The sequence below is a fragment of the Anguilla rostrata genome, chromosome 9 (assembly GCF_018555375.3).
Source record: "Anguilla rostrata isolate EN2019 chromosome 9, ASM1855537v3, whole genome shotgun sequence".
NCBI classification, from domain to species: Eukaryota; Metazoa; Chordata; class Actinopteri; order Anguilliformes; family Anguillidae; genus Anguilla; species Anguilla rostrata.
In genome coordinates, this window is record NC_057941.1 from 31466802 (window position 1) to 31483257 (window position 16456).

At 44.2% G+C, this 16456-nt stretch overlaps 1 protein-coding gene across 4 annotated transcripts in view; it reads right to left on the reverse strand.

The window, feature by feature from the left end:
* LOC135263563 (neurexin-2-beta-like) overlaps positions 1-16456 on the reverse strand; it is a 655607-nt gene that overhangs the window by 444526 nt on the left and 194625 nt on the right. The gene's annotated exons all lie outside the window — the stretch shown is intronic.

Genomic DNA, 16456 nt, shown 5'->3' on the forward strand with positions numbered 1-16456 from the left:
ATACTGGCAAAAAGAGACATGAAGCAAATACAGATGAACAACAAATAGGAACACAAAACAAGAACTAAATGTACACAGTTGTAGTCACTGGTTATGAAATACATCGGTCAAAAGTGTCATTCCTCTGTTACTAAAAGTTTAGAACGGGTCAATTTGACCCCAGCCGAACACAAGGGCTAAAGCTGGAAAGGGGGGGGTTCTTAAAAGACACCTTCAGGGGAGGAACCCAGAAAGGCGAGTGGCAGTTGGTTGATGAGCAGGTGGCTCCTCATTACCCAGCTCAATTCTAATGAACACCTTTGTCAAACAATGCATTAAAACATGTATTCTTCCTGCTGGAACTCCACTCCACTGAACTCCACATTAACAAAATGACACTATTGTGGAGGGAAAAAGCAATATCACCACTGTAAATAGGGCGATTGGTTAATGGGATAAATATAGCATAAACTTTCATGCAACTTGACATCACGGATGCCAAAATTTAGCACAGAAAAGCTGTGCGCGAACCACACCTCCTGCACAGGTCCTGTGCTACAAGCCAAACCATCACATCATGCCTGTGTTTTGCAATGAACACACATTTCTTTCTTCCTGCAGTATGTGTCAAATGCTCATGCACTTTGTCGGATTTTACCCAGCATCCACCCAGTGGATGAGTCCATGCAGCTTCGTGCTAAAAGTATATAATGTTACATTTCTGTGCTTCTCTGGTGCTTGCAGTTATCCTGTTTATTTGCACTTGCTATTCGCTCGTCATACTGGCCTTGGACGTCCCTTCGGGCCAAAGCATCTGCCAGATAAATGTCAAATTGTGCTGCGACAAAAAAGGGACAAGTTGTTTTGTTTTTTTTTTTTTGTTTTTTCTGTGATCTGTGGACATTTTGGGGGATATGGCCTGACCTTGCACAGCGAAAGTGACTGTGATGTCACTTCCAGTGTCTGCTATCGGCCGGTCTCTGTGGGCCTGGAGATTACAGCAATGGCAGGGGGACCTTAATCGCCAGCTCAGCCACGGCTGGGCCTGGGCCACTGGAAGGGCCGTCTCTGACTGCTGGGTTGAAGGTCAAGCCTTTTTTTTCTCGCTGATTTTTACAAACAAACCATTTTCGAGCGTCAGTGTTGCGGTGGTACATGGGAGCATATCAGTTTTTCTTTTGCCTGAATTCACAAAGCTGAATATCAGAGTTGACCATGTCGTTATGGTGACATATCTGAAACGAGAAGGTTGTGTGTTCAAATCCCAACAGGGCAGCCGTGCCTTTATCTATTAAACACAGCTCTGGGCCAGAACATCTTCAGCACAAATTGCAGCAACAATAAAATGAGAAAATCTCTAAATGAGTAATCTGACAGAAGCGAGCTACTTTACTCACCCAGGTGGAGGATATCTGTTGAGCAAACAGGTGATACTGGTGAACAGCACACTTCACTAAAACAGCCAGAAATGCAAGAAGGCCTCAGGACGGCAGTGGGCCCGTTATTTTACAGTCATGAGTAAATCTGCCCTTTCCAGACTGACTGTGCTGCAGTCATATCTCCTGCCTTCTGGCCTGCTGCTGACAGGAGCAGGCCGAGTGTCAGTCTTTCTGCCACCCCCCCACCCCCCGGAGACAGGCCTGGGCATAGCCACCCCCACCCAGCAAGCCCTGCATCTAATATATTAATGCTCTCTCTCTATCTCCCTTCTCCTTCTCCTCTCTCTTGCTCTTTCTCTCCTTCTCTTTTTCTCTCTTTCTCCCCACCTCCTCTAGCTCTCAGTCAGTCTCACCACCCCTCTCGCTCTCTCTCTCTCTCTCTGTCCCATCCCCTCTCTCTCTCTCTCTCCCCTTCTCTCTTGCTCCCCTTCTCCCTCTCTCTCCCCCCTCCTCCTCGCTTTCTCTCTCTCTTTTTGTCCAGGGCTGCCCAGAGGGATGTACCTGATAACCCCTTCTCCCTCACCCACAGACTTTCTCTCCAAGCCGCTCTCGAACACTACAAACCACCTCTCCGTGCTTCGCATGAAGCTTCTCTAAAGGCTTCGCATGACCCTACTCTGCCATGCTTCATACGGAATTCCCCTCCCACACCTCACACAGATCTCCTTCATGTTTCACAAGAACTGCCTCAGCCAGACTTCCCACAATCCTCTTCTGGAGGCTTCAAACGAAACGCCTCTCCGATGTTTCTTAAGAAACATCCTCTCTCCCTTCCTAGGCCTGCTTTCCACTGGCTTCCATCCAGCACCCTGAGGAAGCCCAGTCGGGTAGTAAATTGCAGTTGGGTAATAGCTATGTTAATTTCACTGGGTGTTGGGTGGGAAACAGGGGGTGTAACACAATATTAATGAATGCACCACCAACGTTCTGATATAAATAACTGACAGTTTGGTGTACTGCGGGCCTGGTATCGATACGCTTCCGTGAGCTGATTTGTTTCTGCAGGGGAGCTTGCCTTCACGCGGTGCATGTGCAAGTGTACGGCCCGTTGGTATTAAATTGCAGCATAACGTGCTTTTACCTCCCAAGGTAACGCTTAGCAACAGCGGAGCATAAATAGCCAATTATAGCATTTGCCCAATGCCAGTAAATTACATTGTTCTGGAGTTATGATCCACAGATTTTAGGGACAAATCAGTCACATATAAACAAATCACAAGATGATCACATTACTTTACATTGGTTCTGCATCTACATAATAACCTTTATCGATTGACATTTAATGTAATGTTTTCCGCATATCTGGGTACTTAAACTGAGCAACCACAGGAAAACTACCTCATCATGAAATGAATGGAGGTATACGTGAGCAAGTTCTTTCAGGAACAATGTTTTTCCACACAGAAAATGCAGTAAAACTGTACTTTGCCCACATGAAAATAGCCACAATCTATGACATTGTTATATAAATATGAATTAACTCAAGAATAATGTACAACGCTCTCTCATCGCTGATAAAAAAGAAGATTCAGAAGCACTTGAAATATGTATTTGTCATTTTTATCTGGACATTTTAATCTTGTTTACTACAGAGCTGTGCACACATTTGGCCTCTCCCTGGTTAAGTAAATGTCTGTATCTACAAGAATAAAAGCTTGCAAATGTGCTTATTGTTACAACTGTTGCTATAACAATGTAACCACATTGTAATAGCAATGCAAATACACAGGTACAAGGTCTGCCTTATACAAAGAGCTGCATAGTACCATACTCAAGAGACAGATTACAGACTGCTGAGAAGTGACATCATGCAGAACACTTTTACTGTGGTTCAGTTGAAAACCAATATCCAGGCACGCATTCAGAATTCTGTTTGTATGCAGAATGGAAGATGAAAACGATGCTCATGATTCTATGAAAATGGAACTACGCTGAAAAATAATAATGCAATCTTCAGTCAGACCACAATACTGCATCCTCACAGGCATACAGGACTACAGGCCTGTTGAAATGCACAGGATGTACGCTGTGCTCAGTGTCGACACGCTCTACACCTCATATCGACTGCCTCGCTAAGCAGTGTTTCGACAACCGCCTCGCATGTAGCACATCCACTGAAAACAAGATGGGAAGTGCAGTAAATGAATAGAAAATGTAATCGATTTCAACTCAATGAAAAGTCATCTCTAAAGAAACATAATATCTCCAGCTCCACCGGCTCGAGAGCTGGATGTAAAATCTATGCAGGAAGAAACACGAACATCCGCAGTACAGAGCATGAAGATCATGGCATTAAAAGCACAGGCAGACGTACACAAGCAAGAATATGTCTGCCTCTTGCCAAACATCAGGTCGACTTCATTAACAGCATGTGCGCTTTTGGTCCTTCCCCCTGAGCAGTCTCCCAGCGTTTCAGCCACCCAGGCAATGGTGCAACGCTGAAATGCCTCCCTAACGAAACGTGGCATTTCCAACAATGCTTCCCACCGGAAAGACGAATCAATCGGTTAAGCGGTTTTGACAGTCAGGTGTGGCGGATGCAATCTGCGCGCCTCAGAGAGCTGTCGACGCACCGAACAGCTGGCCAGGTCATGCAGGAGAGGCAGAGCCCCACCGCTACACAAGCCTGTTTCACACAGTGCAGGACACTCTCTGGTCTGTGAGCAAGCGGGGAACCTGAGGGGGAGGAAAGCCCTCGTCTCGCCATTACGAATTCTTCTTACGTTATCGTCGTTTTACAGAAATTTAATTCATCTTAAATTTTATCGAGACGCTGGGTTTTTTTTGTTGTTGTTGCAATATTTATTCACTAATCTGTTTTAAAGTCAAAGTTCTGGGCGCATGCCAGGTTTTCCGTATGATCGTTTACTGTTACTCCTTTAGTTCTCGCTCCTGGGTGAGTGAATGATAGCAGGGGCCACAGCTTCATTTGACCTGTCATTATCATGCGCACAGCTATTTCCACAGATTTGTATTATTACAAATGGTAAGTGCACTGCATTCATACAGAGCATTTCCCAGCAACAGCTGCACAAGGAGGACCGGGGATGTAACCGATAACCTTCCATTTGCCAGACGACTGCTCTACCTCCAGAGCTAATGTCACCGCCAAGAAATTAATAAAATAGCAAACAATAAAAAGCCCAACGTATTTCAGGTTTCAAAGAAGGCTTTACAAAATGTGCTGATGATAGTTTGTTCATTGAAACGTGCTATGGAATAATGGCATTTTATTCAGTGTTTTCTTTATGTGTTATTACCCCAATACCATAGCGTACCTTCTATTATTATCTGTTTATATTTTTGCAGAAGCCAAGTAGGGCTCAGATCTGTATTTTTTTCAGTGGTTTTAGTCACTTAATTTCTGTTTCAAAATTTTCCACATATTTAAATTTATTAGCGGTTGACATTTAAGTACAAGCCCCTTATAACCTCAGGGTATATGCTATCGTACGTGCACATAACTTTACATATTTTCATGAAATTTTGCAAAAGCAAAGGGGGATATCACCTCTGGTGATTTTCCTATCAATAATTCAGGGATACAGAGATTCAGGGATGCAGGATGCAGGGACGTAGAGACACAGAGATTCAGGGATGCTGGGATGCAGGGATACAGAGATGCAGAGATGCAGGGATGCTGGGATACAGAGATGCAGGGATGCAGAGATTCAGGGATGCAGAGATGCAGAGATGCAGGGATGCAGGGATGCAGAGATGCAGAGATGCAGAGATTCAGGGATGCAGGATGCAGAGACGTAGAGACACAGAGATGCAGAGATGCAGAGATTCAGGGATGCAGAGATGCAGGGATGCAGGAATGCAGAGATGCAGAGATGCAGGGATGCAGGGATGCAGGGATGCAGAGAAGCACAGAAGCAGGGATGCAGGATGCAGAGACGTAGAGACACAGAGATTCAGGGATGCAGGATGCAGAGATGCAGAGATGCAGAGATTCAGGGATGCAGGGATGCTGGGATACAGAGATGCAGAGATTCAGGGATGCAGAGATGCAGGGATGCAGGAATGCAGAGATGCAGGGATGCAGGGATGCAGGGATGCAGGGATGCAGAGAAGCACAGAAGCAGGGATGCAGAGATGCAGAGATGCAGGGATGCTGGGATACAGAGATGCAGGCATGCAGGCATGCAGGGATGCAGAGATGCAGAGATGCAGGGATGCAGGGATGCAGGGATGCAGAGATGCAGGGATGCTGGGATGCTGGGATGCAGAGATTCAGGGATGCAGAGAAGCAGGGATGCAGAGATGCAGAGAGTCAGGGATGCAGGGATGCAGAGATGCAGAGATGCAGGGATGCAGGGGTGCAGGGATGCAGAGATGCAGGGATGCTGGGATGCTGGGATGCAGAGATTCAGGGATGCAGAGATTCAGGGATGCAGAGATGCAGAGATTCAGGGATGCAGGGATGCAGAGATGCAGAGATGCAGGGATGCAGGGATGCAGGGATGCAGAGATGCAGGGATGCTGGGATGCTGGGATGCAGAGATTCAGGGATGCAGAGATGCAGAGATGCAGAGATGCAGGGATGCAGAGATGCAGGGATGCAGAGATGCAGAGAAGCAGAGAAGCAGAGCGGCGTTAATGCACATGCTCTCAGAAGCGGTTGCAGACGGGGCTCTGAACAGGCGCGACGCTTCATTGAGGATAACGGAGCAGCACAGAGGATCGTTAACGGTGAATAATGCAGAGCTGCTCTTTACTCTAAATCACACCGTTCTCTCAAAGTCCTGCCTTTTTTTAAAAAAAAAGGCAAAGTCCCTGAACCAAGGCAGACGGTAGTAAGATTAATCGCTCCCGGTGGCCTTATTGGATTTCAAATTGATCAACGACGGCAAACACGATTCCAGGACGCTGCAAATGAAACGGAAATGGAAAGCAAGGATCGGGCCCTTTGTCAAGCCAAACTGTTGGTTTGTTTGGTTAACTTTGCACTTATGGATTATAAATGGGCCTACGGTACCTTTCTTGGCGACATCGCACTTTTGTATTCCACTAACACCGCTTTTCTCCACTTTTCTGAGTTCCTCTGGAGAAGAGCATCTCCTGAACAGCAGTGATGCAGTGCACAGTGGTGGAGTTGGAGGGGAAGAAGGGCAGGACAGAGGTACCCCGTAACGCGTTATCGCCCCCTGGGCCATGCAGACGGTAATGCAGCTGTTTTTTAGCGGAAGGGCGTGCAGGGCTAGAGGCCGCTGCGCGTTTGGGTGCGTATCTGCAGACGCTGCTTCGCGGAGGCGGGACTCATCCACGCGCGTCTCTGTGGCTCCCGATCGCTCGGGCGCGTCCGCAGATGTCTGCGAGGATCAGCCGGACGAGGGGGCGTGGGGCGTGAGGGGGAGGGGGCGTTCGGTGATGGGGGCCGCCTCAGCCAGGAGGCATACGGAACAGTCTCAGCGTAATTACCGCTTATTTACGGAAGATGGAGCAGCCTAACGTTGGCCCCTGAATGAAACAAACGGCCCCCTGACAGATGTGAGAGAGGCACTGTTCTGCACTGACAGCACAGGCCAGGAGGCTGGGAGGGGCGAGGCAGCCCTCCTCAAATTCATGCCCCCGAAGGGAACACTTCTTCTCATAAAAGACAGTTCCTCTCCTCTGTCTGGCCCTGTACAAGTTCATATCCTTTTGCATCACTGCCTTCACATCCCTCTACAGTTCTGTGCCTGTACGAGTTCACATCTCTCCCCATTACTGACACTGTACATTTTCACATCCTCTGCATTACTGAACCTGTACATGTTCACATCCTCTGCATTACTGACCCTGTACATGTTCACATCCTCTGCACTACTGACCCTGTACATGCATGTACAGTATGAGGCCTTAACTTTAATTTGCAAATTTCTCAATAAATTGGCTTAGTTAAAGAAACAGAGTTGAAAAAAAAAAAACCCAAAACAATTTCTAGCAATTCAAAAGAGACAAGCAGTCATTGTGCAATAAAGCAATATTATAATATGCACAGAACAGTAATCATCAACATAATGAGGAAGAGAGTGATATCCATCCCACATCTCTTCTTGTTTATGCTTCTTGTTTATTTATATATCTGCTCTCTCTCTCTATTTTCTTTTCCTATTCAATTTAAATGATTTATTGGCACAACATGTTTAATAATGCATAGTGCCATAGCTTGTATATCTGTCAGGATTGCATTGGCAGACTAGTTAAAAGAACAACTGTAACAATAAGGAAAACAACAATGGTACAGGGTGTCAACAACAGCAACACAACAACAACAATGTACAGTAATAATAACCACTAAAAACAAAGAACAATTGAAATTAACAGGAGCCAATGCTGTAAAGCCATTGTGCAGCAGCCAAATGCAGCAAACATCTCTCTCCACCTCTTTCCCCAACTGTCTGCTGTGCAACATCTGTTTGCCCCACCTTCCTCCCTGTTCCTCAGATCTATCCAAGTCAATTCCTTTTCCAAACATGGTGAAAATCACCTTAGGACCCAAGGTTTGAAATCGTCAGCATGTCTTAAAATGGCAATTTGTTGGAAATTGCTTTGGAGCTGCAGCATGGCTTCAAAATTGAAGAGGAATACAATGTTTAAATGGCCAATGTGTGAAAGTTTACTGTACAATGAACACAAAAAAGCATTCTTGCCAAAATGTACATACTAAAAAGCATGACAGTGTGTTTGGGTGTCTGTGTGTGCGTATGTGTGTGTGCATGTGCGTGTGTTTGTTCTGTATGAGCGTCTGCATGTGTGTGATAATGTTTTAAAATATTTTTTTTCATATTTCATCTGACAGACCAACCAATTTTCTGTCATCATTATGTAGTTTCCATCTGCAGTGCACTGTATTTAGAAAAAGGGCAGAATTGACTTATATATTATTAAATATACTTATCTGTCAGAGTTTGTCTGTCTGCCTCAGTGTATTGCAACAATTACCAAAATAATTACTGTGGGAAGAACAGTATTTAGAGTCATTTTTGTTGCTGCTGTTGCTGTTCTACATTGGCTTCTGGCTTACAAATAGTTGAAATCAATTCCTTTTTTAAAAATAATAACATTCAACAGTTGACACTTAAATCTGGCTGACTAAAGACTCAGTTAAAGAATGGGCATTCTCCGATTATTATTATCCAGTCTGAACCAATTTAAGTGTACAGTATTTGGTTTCAATTAGCTCAAATTCACTTTAATATTTATTCTATTTATTTATTGTATGTTATTATATATATATGTTTAAATTTATTTATTTATTTTTTGCATTTAAATTACATTTAAAAATAATTTTTTTCTGTGTGTATTTTTATGAGAATCCCTTGGTGCTGAAAGCACAGTTCCAGCTGAGCTGAAGATTACAGGAGAGAAATGAAATTAAGGGGAAGGAAATAAAGCAGAACAACACCGTACATCTGGCTGTTTCTCCAGAACTAGATTCAGATCATATCAAACGCATTCTTGTTTCTCAGTGAAGACGTTTGCCTCCGAGCCAAAAACAACCTGCCTGCACCAAGACAATCATCATCATTTGCTCAATTTGTCAAGTTAGAGAGGCTTTGTGGTTGTTTTCACAGAGGTGATCATCTTCTTTCCTCAGATGAATTAAGTAGAACACAGTAAAGTTTTGTCTGAGTTTACAGAGTGATGGGTACAGAGCTTTGTTATCTTTCTCCATCTCCACCGGGGGGCTGTTTATGTATCGATTGCTATACCCAGCGACGGTCTCTGATATCTTTCACACGCCGCTCGCTCACATCTGTGTTCTTTCATCGCGGTCGTAAGCGCACGTTCGTCCGCTCGCCGTCCTCGCTCTCCGTCTGTCTCGCAGCCGGATTGGAAGGGGAAATGAAATCACGCACTTCGCCGCCGGTCCCTCCCCCTTTCCTCTCAGCCCGGAAGGCTGCTCGCCAATGGCGGTGACGGCAGCTCACGGCAGGTGCGGCACAAACATCACGGCGGCTAACTGGGAGGCGCGGGCTTGGGAATGAAGTCTGTCCCTTTATCACTTTGCGTTTGCGGTTCACTTTTGAATCACCAAAAAAAAATAATAATAATAATTTTACAAGAAGGGACAGCTGTAAATATATTGAAGCCTGATACTATGGTCACATGGGACTGCGATGTAGAGCACACATACTACATATGCTGACTGTCCTCTAATGAGCCACATGAACCAATCACAGGAGCTGTAGTTAATTAATTTAATTCAATAATAAATATTCAATTAAAATATTAAATATTAATTAAATATTTCATTTCATTGTTTCACATTTTATCATGTATTTATTCTTATCGTCAAGCACTTTTGGCTGCAATTCACTGAATTTAAATGCGCCAGACCAATTTATTTATTATAAGGTTTGTGGGGGATAGATGTCATAAGGTTTTCCTCAACAGAGTTCCAAAAGGAACAATGATCTAAGTCATGAAAAAGAAAATGTAATATTGGGTTCTGCCAGATAGCAGCAGTGGAATGAAGAGAGACGTATTTATCATTGAGAAGGCAATTATCATAGCATACAATATATAATTATAGTGGAGCATTTTTTCTGTAGAATTACTCAATTTTAGAGCAACTTTAGAATCAATCTGATAATCTTGTTTGTGCTAGGTTTCAATAGCTTGAAATGGTATCCTATAATAACATTGCCAGAATTCAGAGTGTTAGAAGGCTCAGACCTTAATAAAGTTGTATTGTCAGACTGGGTGAGTAACAATAGAATTAATCTTTTAATATCATGTTTAAGCAATACTGCTGCCGAGCTTAAGGGTGTAATAACGAGTTGCCACCCAGTTGTCCGAGAGTAGATGCTTGTTCTTAAATTTGATATCCTTGTAACCCCATATAAACTAATGAAACAGCAGCGGCCTCTGATTGGTTCAGATGAGTCACCGCTAGCACACAGGGGCTTCATGAATGCGAAATGAATCTGAAATGCAGCAAATGTGACTGCCGCTGCGCTTCAAGTGAGGAGACAGAACGCTCTTTGTTTGATTATTAATCCTGGCGCTGTTTTTGACCGCGAGCGCTTGATTAACAAGCACTGTGACATAAATAAGGCTTTCGCATTAGCGGCTGACTCTTACGGACTTGATTGCGCCTAATGAAGCAGCTTTGCCATTGCTCTCTTTAACATAAAATCATTGTGGTCCTCGTCTCTTGGTTACAAGCGAGATCACATTAATGTAACCCGATCGCTCTGTTATGATAAAAACATATTGAATGTGAAGTGCCACATTAGACCTGATTAAGTAAGCAGGAATCAGCTGCTGATTGGCTGAGCCCTGACTGAACACAGCAGGCTTGTTAATCACAGAAAGGATCCCAGGTTTAGGGCCACTTTTAAGTCAACAGGGGTGTGCATCCCTTCCTCCTCTGTTTGTCCAACATGGGCTACCACAACACAGCACAGCACAGCCCCGCCCCTCAGCATGGACTGACCAATAGTGTCTCTCTGGCTAGTGCCGTGTCATCCATACCTGTGCCTTCAGCTCACATATTATCTCCCCTTCCAGTGACTGCTTTACACTGCATAAGGCACAAAGTACTATAGGAGAGAGCTAGCGCTGATTGGAGGAGAGAAGCATCTTTCGCAGATCCCAGCTGACTCATACACACCCTGCCACTGGTGCGATGAGGCCAGCGGTGTTCTGCTGCAGTGGACTCTTAGACAGAAGCCAGAGCGCATTTTCTAGTGCAGGCCGTTAAATTCACCGAGCCTGTGCAGCAAACTCATAACAAACGCAATGGAAAGAAAAAAAAATCGAAGCAAACATTGAGTCGCTTGGGAAGCTTGTGTTCTTGAGTGTATCATAACTACTTCTGCTTCTTTTCTTCTTCTTCTTCTTCTCGTCCTTCTGCATAGAGAAGTGCGTACGTGTGAACCGCGGGGGGCGTAATGTCCTGCGTTTCTGACGGCGGGATCAGATATCGATCGAGGCTGAGAGAAAACATGTTGGATAGCACTGCGATCTGTACCTGCTGCACGGCGGCTGTGAGGTATAGCCCCGAACGGGGAGGGATCAGATTAGGAGCCCAAGCTGTGACTGAACGTGTACGATAACACCGTAATCAGTAGCCGTGGAAATGAAAGCGAATTGAAAAATCTGGTCACACTTTCAGAAATATGCCGCACAGTGTATGTATTATTTCACAGTGTTATTTCTGTATGTAAGGCTGCATGAAGCTTGCTTAATACCCTCATGACCACAGTACATCTCGATAAATCATTCAGAAGCATGCGTCGGGATGTCGTGCCACTTTGGAGAACATCACTTCTGCATAACGTGATATGCGATCGCCGATAAAGTATTCAGCTAACTTATGCATAATGTATACACATAAACAAATGTGTTGTGAACGGTTTGTGGAAGGAACAGGACCATTTATTTTGCGTAAAGTGCGAGTAGAAAGGGAGGTAGGATAGAGTGAGGTGAAATATGTCACAGCAGTGATCTGGGATTGGCAAAGCAGACGGCGGCAGACAATGGCTTATTATCAGGGGTGTCTGGGGTGAGAGAGAGAGAGAGAAAGTGTGCGTGTGTGTGTGTACGTGTGTCTGTGGTATCCTGTGCACCATAGAAAGTGCGAGGATAGGACAGCAATGCCACGCCCAGGAAGTATAGTTACATAATTACAGGAAACAGGCCCCGCCCCTTTACCACCGCATCACACCGCCACTCTGCGGTGGAATTCTCATTCATCTGAAAGCCTGTTAAGAATGCAACTCGACCTGATATGTGAGGACTGCACCTTCCACCGGGGGAAAGAACGGAAATGCAGGGGGAGGGGAAAACCACACACCACCGCTTCAACGCCAGTCGGCGAAATCAGAAACATTATTACAAAAAAAAAATAAAAAAGCCAGGGCTCGTCACTTATAAAGTTACGGGCAGGAATTAAACACAGCTTTCACAGGAAGGAAAAAAATTCTGCACTAGACCGGGCAAAACACCGAACTCAACGGCGCTCAGCTCAAGTCGGGCACGACAGTTGCCGCTAATTCTGGATTTTACTTATTTGGGCGTGTCATCATTTCGTCCTCTCTCAGTGCGAGATGAACCATGGAGCCATCAGTCCGTTATTACAGTCATGTCGTAATTCGATTCGTAGTTAGAGCTAATAATGCCCCTTAATGCAAGCCATAGCTCAGCAAAACTATTATTGGTGGCCATTTTGGCAGTTCTTAGCAGCTTTTAAAAAATTAATTAATATTTTTTATTCAGGTTCATTGCTTAATTAAATCAAGGGGTCTGGGTGGATATCTTCACATTAAAACATTAATGCAAGTCAAGGGACCCTGTGCAGTGCTAGTGATGAACTACCTTCTGCAACACCGAATAATTATTTGAGAGGAAAGACAATTCATTAGTTGTTCTTAATGAAGATTGTATTTTTTCCCCTAATGTTTTCAGTATAGCTTGTTCAAGGGTAAGTGGGTTTTTTGGTTAGCAATATTTTATATATTTTAGTTTTTTATCATTGTTTTTACTGCATGTAAGAACAATAAAGGTGTAGCAATGGGGAAGACCCAGGGATGTCAAATGCCAGAGGTCAGAGGTCAAAGCAGCTTTTGAATTAAGGAGACAAAATCCCAGTAAGGCTCCCAGCCCTAATTAATCTCATAATTAACGGCTGAATCCTGAGGTAAAGGACACCAATAAGTGCGGGATTACATCTCTTGCCTGCTTGTGTCTGTTGTCATGGAAACCCTCCTGAAGAGTCTGCCCCCCCCCCCCTCCTCTCCCTCTCAAATGCAATTCTATTCGGTGATCCCCATTCTGTCCAAGCACCTGTTTATGGACATTCCGTACCTGTGAAAAACTGCAACACAGGCACTGCCCTTATCACACGTCCACAATTGGCCATGACCAAAAGTGACTTCGCTGAACTGGATGAACACTCTGAACCACTTTTATTGCCACATTGTTAATTGCAAAAAGTAAACAGATAAACACTGTGCTCCACAGCTGATAAATATCCAAATTAACCACGTTGCTAATAGGTGCATGAAGGTCAGGCATTGCCATTGTTAATTGCTCTTAATGGGGATGTTTTAGATTGTTATTGCAGAAAGCTATGTCCAGAAACAGCACTGAGGCCCGGGCTCCCAGCCAGGTGTTCAGGTGATGTCACAATGTGAGTGCTGTGGGCGGGGAGAATAGAGAGGGTTTTGGTCCCTGATGGGAGGTAAGTGCTTTGCCTGTGCAAAATTATCCCTCCACACAAAATATATATATATATACACTCACCGGCCACTTCAATAGGTACAGCTGTTCAACTGCTCGCAAATATCTGCTCGCGGATATCTAATCAGCCAATCACGTGGCAGCAACTCAATGCATTTAGGCATGTAGACATGGTCAAGACGATCTGCTGAAGTTCAAACCAAGCATCAGAATGGGGAAGAAAGGTGATTTAAGTGACTTTAACATGATGGTTGTTGGTGCCAGACGGGCTGGTTGAGTATTCAGAAACTGCTGATCTACTGGATTTTCACACAAACCTCTGGTTTAGAATGGTCGAAAAGAAAATATCAGTGAGCAGAGTCTCTGGCGAAAGCCTGTGATGGCAGAGGTCAGAGGAGAATGGCCAGACTGGTTCGAGCAGATAGAAAGGCAACAGTAACTCAAATAATCACTCGTTACAACCGAGGTATGCAGAAGAGCATCTCTGAACGCAAAACACGTTCCTGTCACCTAATGAAGTGGCCGGTGAGTGTGTATGTGTGTGTGTGTGTGTGTGTGTGTGTGAATATTATACACCACAACAAGCTGTGCGATACACTCACACCCTTAGGGCGTTAATGCAGCTGAAGAAATATTTATACTTTATGTAACAAATATATAGCTCCTAAAGATGCCCCTCGAAGGCCCACGTTGGTCTGGGACAGGGGTCCTCAGGCTTTCAATGTGCTGCTGTGTGTGGGTGTGTAACTGCGTACATGCGTCTCTCCATCCTCTAAGAATAATTACACTCACAAACTAATGCACAGTAATGCAAATGTGCACAGAGGGCCCATTTAACTCTTCGCTGTTGGCAGAAAATGAAAATCTCTGAAGTGAAATTGTATGGCAGGGCTGAAGGACTGCCACGCGTCTGCCTGTGTGACTCTCTGACGTCCTGGTTTCAGAGAGGTCAGCAGTAAGACAGCGCTGGAATCTGCCAGTCTGCAGCAGTCAGCTTCCTCAGTGACCTCACCAGCCCGGTTAGCAGTGCAGTGCTAACCTTCCTGGTCACCACCACATCGCTCCCTAATTTTGTAATTATTTTTCTTTCGCTTTTCTTTCATACCATTCTCACCTCCAATTCTGGGCTTTATTTCCGTTTCGTTCCGTCGTTTTTGCTCCCTTTTTGTGGAATGGTTGTGTTTGCTGACGTTTGTTTTTCCATTAAAGCATCACAATGAAAGAAGAGTGAGAAAGAGTGTAACGTTATGTTTCCAGTTCAGTAGTAAGCCAACGACCGCAGCTGTTCAAATGATCAACATAAAATGGGAGAGATATTTAATATTAAATACGGGTGTGTGTGTTAAAGTCATTGTTCCTCTGAGCATGTGTATGCTACACAAGCAACTGGTATTTGTATATAGAGCTCATTACATGTATTATTTATTTTATATGGTATTTAAAGGGTCTGAGTCATTTTAGAGGGCAATTTATATTAAATAAATGTTAACATTTTCAGTGAACCAGTGTAACATTTATAGTCATGAATAGTAGTTATTTCGATAACACATTAAAATGCTACAATTGTCTCAATAATCCAAAGTTATATTTGGAAATAAGTTATGCATCGCCTGGTTTGTTAATCATTTTTTCCACTTCTGTGTTGCATGTTTGATCTTTCACCTGACTAAGTATTCATTTAAACAATTATTTTATATTCTTGGACTTAACCTCATGTCAACATTTTATGCAGGGCTAACTTCAATTAGTAAGCTCAGCTCAAAACAATTCTCTGCCCTTTTTTTTATAATTCAGGCCATGTGGTGGTGGTTTCTTGTAGCAGACGTGTTTATGAGCACATAATATGTGTGTGCGTGCGTAGTTGGCTTTGTGGCTTGACATATATATTAAGTGATATGTAAGTTGATCACCGAGGGCAATGTGGCCATCATACTTTGTTCACAGCCTTAAATCTGTCCACAGGAAATGACATCAAGCCCACCCATAGCAGAAAGCGCCTCAGTACACTGCATCTTATCGGCACGTTTCAGATGACAGACCAGGGGTGTGTTTCAATGAATATTTCAACAGTGTTATATTTTATGCACACGCTCTCAGTCGCACATGGAAAAACACGCGCGCGCACACACACACACACACACACACACACACACACACGCACACACAAATGCACAAAACCAAAATGCTAAGTGTGAAATGAACTCATCTCCACAGATTTTCTTCTCACATTAATTTGAGCTCGGGAAAGTGGTTTCTGCGGTACATTTGTTTTGTCAGGGCTTCCAGTAACCAGCTGGGAAAAACAATAGGGTGAGTTATAGAACCCTTGTCACGGAAATACCAACAGATAATTAGCCACACTGGAACGCTGACCCATGCAAGGACCTGGCTTCATTTTACCGAAGCAATTCACTTTTTTACTGAATTACCAAACTGGATGCACACAGCTTCAACAGCAGGGCACTTCGCCAGGATTCAAACTCCAGTCCATTAGCCTGTCCCTCGCCCAGGCGCACGCAAACAAACAGCTCTGATGAGCCTTTCATTCACAGCAAGTCTAAACAGCGCTCGCGCCCAAAATGGCCGCCGTCCAAACGGATTAGGCCTCGCTAATTTGAGCAAACCTGTGTATATAAGACCGTGTGACACCTGCACCTCCACGAGTCCTCTTCTCAATGCAAGAGACACATCTTAGGTAACAGTAGAAAATCGCAACCAAATAAAATCAATTATAATTTCCCAAAGCAGTCACTTTGGGCTCGTCACTAAACGGCATTCCCTTCATAGTAACGTGTTATTACTGTTCATCCTGCTGAGCTGTGATGAAGGTAACTATTTGTTTTGCGTGAGGAAGGCTATGA